The sequence below is a fragment of the Lepisosteus oculatus genome, chromosome 23, assembly GCF_040954835.1.
Source record: "Lepisosteus oculatus isolate fLepOcu1 chromosome 23, fLepOcu1.hap2, whole genome shotgun sequence".
In the NCBI taxonomy this organism is placed as follows: Eukaryota; Metazoa; Chordata; class Actinopteri; order Semionotiformes; family Lepisosteidae; genus Lepisosteus; species Lepisosteus oculatus.
In genome coordinates this window covers 4488583-4498737 of record NC_090718.1, presented here as the reverse complement: position 1 = coordinate 4498737, position 10155 = coordinate 4488583, and the positions used below count along the sequence as shown (strand labels likewise).

The following is a 10155-nucleotide window of genomic DNA, read 5'->3' as shown; positions in this document are numbered from 1 at the left end:
TCTGTTCGCTATTGCATCAGTATTGTGGATTGATCAATTTATCACCCCAAATGTACAATCTTCATAAATACAGGATGAAAGAAAATATCGTTCAATAGTTTGCATGGATCGATATAGACTATTTACTCTTTTATTTCATCTGATGTCTAGTGCATGATTGCACAATGCTCTGTTGCTTGATTAAAAAAAAAAAGATTTATTCGACATTCCACTTTTTTTTCTTAGGCTTTAGGTAATCCCACCTCTCCTGCTGAGATCCATGTAAGGTTTTGAGGGGACTATCATTCAAGCACTTTTTGCCCACTTTATTTTCCACTTTAATTACTTAATATTAACAGTATGTCTTGGATTTTAACGTTAAAAGGAAACAAATAATTGAAAATTGAAAGCAGTCCACACATTTGCACAGTATTGGCTAGCATGCTGAATTAAGAAATCGATCGGCAGGTGAAATAAAAGCCTGTTAACTGTTTCTGGACCGATGTAGAGTTTTAATCTACTTGTTTAATTACTTGTTTCATGGGTGCACTTCTGATTAATGTAAATTGATCTACACTAGATACAGTACCCACTATGTGAAAGCTAATCCTGCACACATTATGCAGTACATACCCTGATGTGACAAATAAACAGCACCACTTTACATCCCCTACTAGGACAATGGCTTAAGAATCTTGATACATTTTCTGCTTTGTGGTGCATTGATTTTAAATAGCACTGAGATGGTGTTTGTAAGTCCTTTTTGTTTTTATAATTGTTTTTAAATAAAGCATATAAAAATGCTGTCATTGAATACAGCTATTTAACCAGCATTTTTCCCAAAACACGATAGAGACCCAGTGGCCAGCATTTAAGATGCAGGCAAAGAGGGATGTGCTATGATTCTCTGCTGCAGGGTCATTTGTGAGGCTTTGAAGAAATTCTCACATCAAGAATTCTTCAGCTACTGTAACCGATTGGGGTGCTGAACACTACAGCCAGAGTCTGCCTGGCTTGTCTTCTAGAACATGAAAGAGTTTCTTTGGTTTAGCCGTTTCTAGAATTTTATTACCACTAAGACTTCTCAAAAACCTACAGAATGTGGCACAGCAAAACCTCTCATAGGAACAGGGCAGATACAGTATACAGAAACCCACTTTTCTGCCATCCTGACTAAACTGTGAATGGTAACTACACCCTACCTGGGGTGCTCACTGTGTGGAGTTTGAATGTTCTCCCCAAGTTCATGTGGGTTTCCTCTGGGTGCTCCAGTTTCCTTCTACAGTCTAAAATAAAACACATTCTGGTAGGTTCATTGGCTTTTGGGAAAAGTGGCTCTAGTGCGAGTGTTTATGCGAGTGTTTATAGTGTCTATGCTGCTCCTGCCTAGTCTGGAGTAACTGGTATCTGGACGTTGTCCACAGGTGTGCTTTGTGGTAGAGACATGCCTTGTGTCTCATGCTTATGACAGGCTCTGGGTTTCCACCACCTTTACCAGCAATCAACAGCTTTCTGAACATGGAAGGTTAGATGTCTTTTTCTAAACATTTCTTCTCAAACCTTGGCTGCTAGATGTTAAAATTAATTAGTTAATGTAATTTAAAAAAAATAGATCCCCTGAAACTTCTCAAACTATCCAGTGGCTATGAAAAGTAGTCTCCCAACTTGGACTTATTTTGTTAAGGTATTGATTCATAATGGGTTTCATTCTTGTCATTGACTGATGAAAAATGCTAATGGCAAAGTGGAAAAATGCTGTATATCCCCCTTAATTAATAAATTGAAAATGGAATAACTGGCTCCATACTATACATATTCACCACTTTTGCTATGGGACCAAGGTCTGGTGCACCTACATCGCTTGTGAAGGATGCTCCTGTGGGCCGTTAAGCCATTTCATGTGTATTCAGGATCCACCCACAGCTAGGGGCAGTCCCACACTTGATTAGTACAGTTCCTCAACACCATTCTGAGGACAAAGAATGTCCAAAGTGAATGCAGGATCTTTTTCCTCAAAGTACAAATATCCTGAATACTCCTATTTTTAAATGGGTTTGGATATTATCAGTAGTAGCCATAAATAACAAGGGATACCTCTCTACATACATGGCTATAGGTGAGGGCTCTGTGGTGATCAGGAATTCCTCCCTACAAAGCATCACAGTTCATGATTTCTTTCTAAATAAGGATGGAAACTGCTTCTGGGTCTATAGTCCATGTTCATGCTTATGTGCTGTAATATGCAACACTGTAACTGGCAAAAATGCGATTGCTTATCAAGGGGAGGATGTTTTCCCCTAAACTGGAGCAGGTGCAAAAAAAAAATAAATAAATATATACATACACACACACACACTAGGTGGTTCAGGGATTACAAATGTTGACAAATCCAGTATGGTTGTTTTCACAATTAACTATTTCATACAAATTTACAGCACTTGTTTTAAAAACATAAGCAATTGTAAATAAATTCATTGTTTTGGGGATTATAAACAGATAAATTCAGGATGTTTTTTTATAACAGCTATTGTATACAATGGCAATGCTTGTTTTTCCATTAATTTAAAAAAAAGTAAAAAAGTTACAGATTGTGTTTTGGACACATCTTTAACCATAGCAAGACAAGCAGAGTAAGGACATTACAATGTGCAGTAAGCAGAGGTAGTTATTGAATTTAAACAAACCATAAATTAAAACTTAAATTTGCAAGAAGACATTTTGCAGTGAGAGGCATGTCACACACCAGTGCAATACTACCACTAAATACAGGATCTCACACTGCAACACTATACATCCATGGTACAGTTTACAGAAGTAAAAACTAGATTATACAACATCAGTATAATTTAATGCCGCTGTTAGCTAGGTGGATAAATTGGGAAGCAAATAATTGTTTTAGTACTTAAAGAAAGCCTTGCAGGTTTTACAGTTCACAATTTACAGTGTGCAAACCACCCCAAATTATCCAAGTCTCAAAACAAAAATGAAATGTACTATCATCTAAATTAAACCTCCCAGAAGACAACCTCCTCCCAAGCCCCACTAAAGACCCTAGAGTACATACTAAAACATGGCTGAGAGGACTGAAAAACACAGATGAGATTAGCTTTACCTTTGCAAGCCTTGCAGTTGTCACACTGTTACTGTGCGAGTTGTGCCATGGAAACAAAGATGGTCATTTTGGAATTTGAACCATCATCCACAAAACAAAAAACAGTAGCAGCACAAGTAGCCCCAGGTACCATATAGTACAGAAAAACACTTGCATGGAAGTCTTTACTGTAAGAAATAGTGATAACTTGGGTTTTATTCTGCCTCTGCATCCTGCCTATGAGTAGGATTAGGCCAGTGGTTTTCATCACAGGCTGGGTCTTGCCTTGTCCAGCAGCGGGGAAGAGACCCTGCTACCGTAGGTCTCATCTAGGGCTGCAGACCTCCATGGGCTGAAGACGATTTACTCACTCGTAGTGTTCCTCTCTGGGGTATCAAGAAACCAGTTGTGGGCTGAAGCAGTACAGTGGAGAGTGACATTGTGCCAGATTAAAATGTACATGAGCTGCTCTGGCATCTTGACAGTGGAGGACCCCACACTGGCTGATGACTGTCCACAGTGAGACACTTCTCTTGTTCTGGCCAGGAGCTTCCACAATGGCTCACTGGCCACTGAGGCATCTTCCTTGTCCACTCTGCTTTGTCCGGTTGAGCCCAACATCAATGTTGGGGTCTTCTCTTGCATCAAGCTCAAACATTTCCTAAAAGATGGAGGTATCAAATTTAACATTGTTGGATTTGAAGTAGAGCAAAACACCAGTTAATGCTGAAAATCACACTAATAGTATACAGCAGTTGGTCAGGAAACTTACTTGCACATACTGTATTGGCATCACAGTTCTGTCAAGTTGAGCAGTTCCTTCAAATGGTACACAAAGGCGTTTCATCCACCATCCATTTGTTGGGAGAGTCTGCTCAAGGACAGACACTGTCCTGAGTGATTTGACTTTGTGCTCAAAGCCACATGGAATCCTTTGTCAGAACCATGATGTTCCTCGCTCTGCAGTAATCTACCATTAGCTGCTGGTCTCCCAGGTCTACCAAAAAAAGTTGGTGGGGTGGAAAGGAGATTACAGCAGGCCATGGTAGTTTTCCAGTACTAATGTATTCAAGGAACACAGTACAGGAAGACTGTCCTGTAACACATTGGTATGGTCCCTCTTGCTCTGCTATAATGCACAGCATTCTACAGTATGCAGCAATCAGGGATAACAGGAGGCTGCAGAACACTATACTGGTTGTACAATCCCAGTACTGCAGGTTGGACAATTACAGCACAGAATTCAAATGTTCCTAAGATAATTGTACAGTAATTTACCCATGTTCATTTCTGGATATCTGAATACCCAAGGCCACAGCAAAGCAGCTCAAATTTGGCTTTCCTCATAGAAAATTCATGGACAGTCACAGCTGCACAGGCCTCCCTCTCCCAGCATTCTATGCAGCCACTGTTCCAAAAAGAAGGAAAGAGCCCCAGCCACCCTTTTATAGTAAAGCTAGGTTTCTGATTGGTGATTAAGCAATTAAGGATTCAGTGTTTGCTCCTGGAGGAGTGAGTGTTGTTCATCGATGACTGCAGCTCGTTATTGTGAATGTCAGTGCTTTCCACGTGTGATTTCACTGATGACAGTGCCTAATGAGAGGAGGTGTGTAGTGTTTTGCAAAAAGTTGATGTATAATGTTATTTGTGTGGTAAACACGTGAATCGTGCTTATAATTTAGCTGGCATAGTCTTTATTTGGGGCCATGTAGTTTCAGTTTTGTCAAATGTGTTTATACAACCAGTATCAGTGTATACATGTAAAATTGTAAACTCTAGCTTTTTCAAAAGTTTTATCTTGCTTTGACTCAGATTTTCAAACGACTACATGCTGCTGGAATAAAAAGCATATGTTTGAGTCGGACTGCTGGATAGATAACATTAAAGACCTTGAAACGATCAATGCACAGTAAAATTTGGTTTTTCAATCAGGAATAATCATTAGTTTCCTTGCAGGCAAAGAATATACTGTACAAGCACGACCCCCAAGAAATGAATCTAAAGGTTTTTTACAGAATTTATATAGAACACTTTATCATCTAAGTAAATAGCAGCTTTCATTAAAAAGTAACATATGGTAGATCACCGTGCAAAGGAATGGGAGTAAATCAGGCTCATTATTCGTAAAAAAATGCGATTATTTTTTTCAAATATTTGTGCAAACTATGCATCTGATGGTCTGAAGCACTGTAACGTTTTCTTAACTTTTGCTGTTCACTACTGGAGTTTGCAGTTTGTGACAAGCAAATCACACTGCTTTCTTATTATTACGCACCCTAATAAACGTTCTGTCTGGATTAAAGCCTTTCATTCATGACATGTCTAATTTGCATGGCATAGAGTAACTTTTCTTATCTCACAGTTTGTTTTTCTCATAACCGCTATGTATATTTCGGGGTTTTAACGACATTTCGGCTCACTATGCAATTAAAATTAAGTTACGCACTGCATATGCCATTGCACGGTACAATGTTTCCAAATTGGTTTGGTGTTGCTGCACGCAGAACTGTGGAATTGGTTTTTAGCCGCAGTTCTCGCCATTTACTCGTGGCGGCGTGAGCGGTCATTCAAGCCGGCTGGTGGAGCGTAAGATGGCCGTTGTTCCAAATTCGTAGGGTTGGAGTAGGCCCGAGTTTCTGCAAATCAAACATTTTTCATTTATGCGTTTTATTCTCATTGCTGTCAAATGGAAATTCATTTTGGGGTTCTGATGGGTTTTTTAAATCTAAATCTTGCATAGCTTTGTTTTCGGTGGCGTTTTCAACATCGGATATTATGGAGAAAAGACCCGTTTTTTGTCTTCGGGGTAAGTCTTTTTTTGTTATATTTATTAGTTTATTCAAAATTACTTGATGACTCGGTGAATCTATTTTTGAACTGCCTGTTTTGTTAAGATCTTATTTCGTTTTCAAATCTTGGGACAATTCTCTTGTTTTCGTCAGCACATTTAATTGAGCAAAATTATTGGTTTTGCGACTGGTTTAGTACACGTTCATGGAGTGCTGTATTATTTTAAATCAAATGTGTAAGTAAGCATTAACTAATGTAGATCGTATTTTTGGAGGTCGTATATCATAATTGTTTCAACATGTTACCAACATTTGCAAGACATACGTTTTGTGGATTTGTTAGTAGAAATAACAGTAGCCCTAAAACCTATTTAAAATTATTGATGCATTGTTTATGGGAAATAGATGAAAAGAAACAGACGCGGAAAGTGCTTTTGTAGCCACGTGTTTATTGCTTTCACTGTTTTTAAGTTTTCATTTGTTTACGAAGAAACAATGTTTCCTTGGGTGAGGGCATGAGGACTTGAGCATTAATTCAGCTTGGGAACAAGCAGATATGACATGGAGGTCGTTGGCTTCATTTTCCCTGTTTACTTTTGCCTCTCAAGGTGCAGAAAGTGTTGAGCAGCCCACCCCTGAAGCTTGATTCACCACGAAGAGAAGCAAAGTGTTTCCCAGGACCTTTTAAGCCAGGTAAGACATTAGTTTTTTGCTGTAAGTGTGTGGAATAATGTCGGTATAGTCTTCCTGGGCTGGAAGTTCTCGGTTTGGTTCTGTCGAAAACGAAACCTGTAGCTCCTGTAGAATCCCAAAGCTCTTGCCAGACTGATTCTTCAGTTTGTGTGGCGAAAGAGAGAGGCCTCTGTGACAGCTGTCACCCCGCTGTATCGTTCACACGTGTCTGAGGGATTTCCGTGTTGAACCTGGTCAGATTTGCTAGATCTAAGAGATGCTTTCTTGATCCAAATGCAGTGTCTCCAACAGCAACCCACGTAGTCTATGTGAAACATTTTTTTTCTTGTGTGAATAAGATTGCTGCACAAAACTATACAGTACATTATTTAACTCATTCAGATTCTCCTATTGCTTTATGTCACCTTAAAATGCCTTATAATCCCAATGTTTTCTTTAGTATGCCAGGTGTTTCTATAGTGCTTGATGCCAAGGTTTTCTTTTTAAAATATTTCTGCTGGCTGTTACCACTCTCATCACTTTCCAAGACAAAAAAAAATGAACTCATCTGACCAATTGATATTCGAGAAAATCTGGCTCCCAGGGATATGTTTTGCTACACACTAGCAACCCAGCCTCGCTTTGTCAAACCTATCCTGATTTCTACTGAGATTTTGAAAACCAAATTCTTCAATTACTGTTCCAGTTCTTCAAAATTGAATCACAGGCCAAATGCAGCCAGACTTTGTAGTGCTGACAGTACTACGGTTTGTATTTGAATACCTTAAACTTAACATTGCAGCGTAAATTGTTAAAGGGTTATGCAAGATAATTCTTCCAGTCTGATTAAAATCAGCTGTGCAGTGCTTGTGATGTGTGTTTTCTGGATTCTACCACACAGATGTGCAGGAATGTATTGTGCAACTATGTGCACATTGTGAGCTCAGCATGCAGTATCTGAAGCACTGGCTGAAATGGCCCAGTGCCGTGAATGTATTGAGCTTAATAGAATGATACAGGAGAAAAAAACGATTTGTTAAAAGTTGCTTCCGTGAATACTAAGTAAGAGTAAGCAAATGAACAGTCATTCACAAGACTACAAGAAAGTAAGCAATTCGGAATTATGTCAGGAGCTTGCTTATATGGATCAAGGAAGGTCTCTTCAGAAGCTGTGGACTGTCAGGGTTGTTAGTAGAGGTGGCCCCAGAGGTGGGGTTGTGGGTATTTTGCTTTGTGGGGTTGGTGGGCGATAGACTGTGTAGTGATGGATTCTTATCTGAAGTGAGAGTGCGTTTTTGTTCAAATAGGCTGTCCTAGTCACTTCTGACTAGCAGAATCTGCATGGATGTCCCCCAGTACTGCTGTTTCTCATGTCATATGTGTTGTATGCAAATAGGGAGTTTTCGTATAGAAGTGTGGTGCTGTTTTTTTTTTTTGCACTGAGCTTATTATTGTATTGATTGTGCAGTTTAGACTCGTGATGGCTGGGAATTACCTGAACATTTAGGTGAGGTCGCTGTTTGACCACCCAAAACTTAAAAAACAAAAACTGCCTTTGAGCTGCCACATTGTTTTAACACAAGATGGTTCCCAGTCTTCATGACGAAGTGCTCTTGGTTATGGTGGCACATTTCTTGCCTAGTTTTTATGTGTATTTCCAAACAGCCTGCTTGTTAACAGTTGAGGACTACAGACTCATTTTAAGTGTCTTAGGAAAATAGCTTTGTGCTTGCCCAGAGTTTTACCTGTGATGCAAAATGTATTTTATTGGAAATGCATATCCAAGATGTGTTATTTAGTAATCTTCTAGCTTGCTCAAGTTTTAAATTGTGCCAGTAATGAATGGGGCTTTTTTGACAAGTAAGCAAAATAATCTGACTAGCTAGTTTAAGGTTATTAGTCTTCTCCCCTCTTTTGTCAACAGGTGTTTTTCACACTTTGTCTTTATCAGGTGTCACTAATGTTAGTTTTTTTCCTGTCTCATTTCAGACGGTGCCAAAGACTCGAGGAGCCTTGTTGCCAGGGGGAGCACACCCGAGTCCATCTTTGGCGTTTTAATAAAGAAAAGTGCTTGGCTTCCCTTTGGTGTTAGGCATTCCTTATTTCTGTGGCCACCTCTGGGTCTCGGAATAGGCCCGCTCGACCTGTCCATTGTGTTGAGGGAGATAGGTTTTGGGGATTTTTTTTTTTCCAGCAGGGGAGGGGCTGAGGCTAGGAATAGGCCCGCTCGACCTGTCCATTGTGTTGAGGGAGATAGGTTTTGGGGATTTTTTTTTTTTCCAGCAGGGGAGGGGCTGAGGCTAGGAATAGGCCCGCTCGACCTGTCCACTGTGTTGAGGGAGATAGGTTTTGGGGATTTTTTTTTTTTCCAGCAGGGGAGGGGCTGAGGCTAGGAATAGGCCCGCTCGACCTGTCCACTGTGTTGAGGGAGATAGGTTTTGGGGATTTTTTTTTTTTCCAGCAGGGGAGGGGCTGAGGCTAGGAATAGGCCCGCTCGACCTGTCCACTGTGTTGAGGGAGATAGGTTTTGGGGATTTTTTTTTTTTCCAGCAGGGGAGGGGCTGAGGCTAGGAATAGGCCCGCTCGACCTGTCCACTGTGTTGAGGGAGATAGGTTTTGGGGATTTTTTTTTTTTCCAGCAGGGGAGGGGCTGAGGCTAGGAATAGGCCCGCTCGACCTGTCCACTGTGTTGAGGGAGATAGGTTTTGGGGATTTTTTTTTTTTCCAGCAGGGGAGGGGCTGAGGCTAGGAATAGGCCCGCTCGACCTGTCCACTGTGTTGAGGGAGATAGGTTTTGGGGATTTTTTTTTTTTTCCAGCAGGGGAGCCTGCCTCTTCCCTAGCTACCCCCAGGAACGGGCTCAAATTTTGGCTATCTCCCTGTTTGGGGAGGAGCCAGACCCCACCCAATCCTGCCCTCCTCCCTCCCCCCCCATAACCCCACCTGTGTCCCCCTGAAAAGGGCTCAAATTTTGGCTATCTCCCTGTTTGGGGAGGAGCCATACCTTACCCCCCTCAAAACCCTGCCCCTCTTCCCCCAGAAACCAGCCCAACTTTTGTCTATCTTGAGATTTTCTCCAAAATTATGGTTGTGTTGGGAGGAGCTGTGCCTAAGCCCCACCCAACCTTTCCTGCCTTGGTTCCTTCTCTGCACAAAGAGCAGCAAAGCCTGCAAACAATGAAGAGGCAACAAATAGAGCAAAATGCAGTTTATTGACCACAGTGCAAAAGGAAAATACAAAGCAACAGGTGCAGAACCATCACTAGGACTTCTGTGGAATGAGGTTTCAGCAGCAAAGCCAGACTTCAAAGCAGCCATCAGTGTCCTAGATGAGAAAGAATAAGCATGTTAACATTGCTCCAGTCGATGCAAAGTTTAAAACACAATAGTGCTCTAAATGTAAAATGCCACTGCAAATAAACTACATTCAGCTGACTCCAGTGAATGTTAAGGCAAATTCAATCAATACATGCACACATTTGGTTTGCATGGCACCAGACAGCAGGTAATCAGTCAAGCATCATCTCAAAGTATAATGGTTTCAAGAGAAAGGAGTGCACAGCTAGCTCTGCCACTGGTCTGAAGGCAGAAGGAAAATAAAAGGAGATGCAGATTTCAGTTTGA

At 40.8% G+C, this 10155-nt stretch overlaps 1 protein-coding gene and 1 long non-coding RNA gene across 5 annotated transcripts in view; one reads left to right on the top strand and one right to left on the bottom strand.

Annotated features, from left to right (window-relative positions):
- Positions 1–736: 736 nt before the first annotated feature.
- On the top strand, positions 737–8611 carry LOC138224819 (uncharacterized). Its single transcript, XR_011183268.1, has 3 exons — positions 737–5876; positions 6468–6552; positions 8521–8611. It is a non-coding gene; the product is annotated as an uncharacterized lncRNA (long non-coding RNA).
- Positions 8612–9724: 1113 nt separating this feature from the next.
- LOC138224892 (uncharacterized) overlaps positions 9725–10155 on the bottom strand; it is a 36957-nt gene continuing 36526 nt past the window's right edge. For all 4 annotated transcript variants that reach the window (XR_011183344.1, XR_011183352.1, XR_011183350.1 and 1 more), the window contains one exon: positions 9725–9856. The gene's annotated coding sequence lies outside the window, so the exon portion shown is untranslated. The remainder of the gene's footprint in view (positions 9857–10155) is intronic.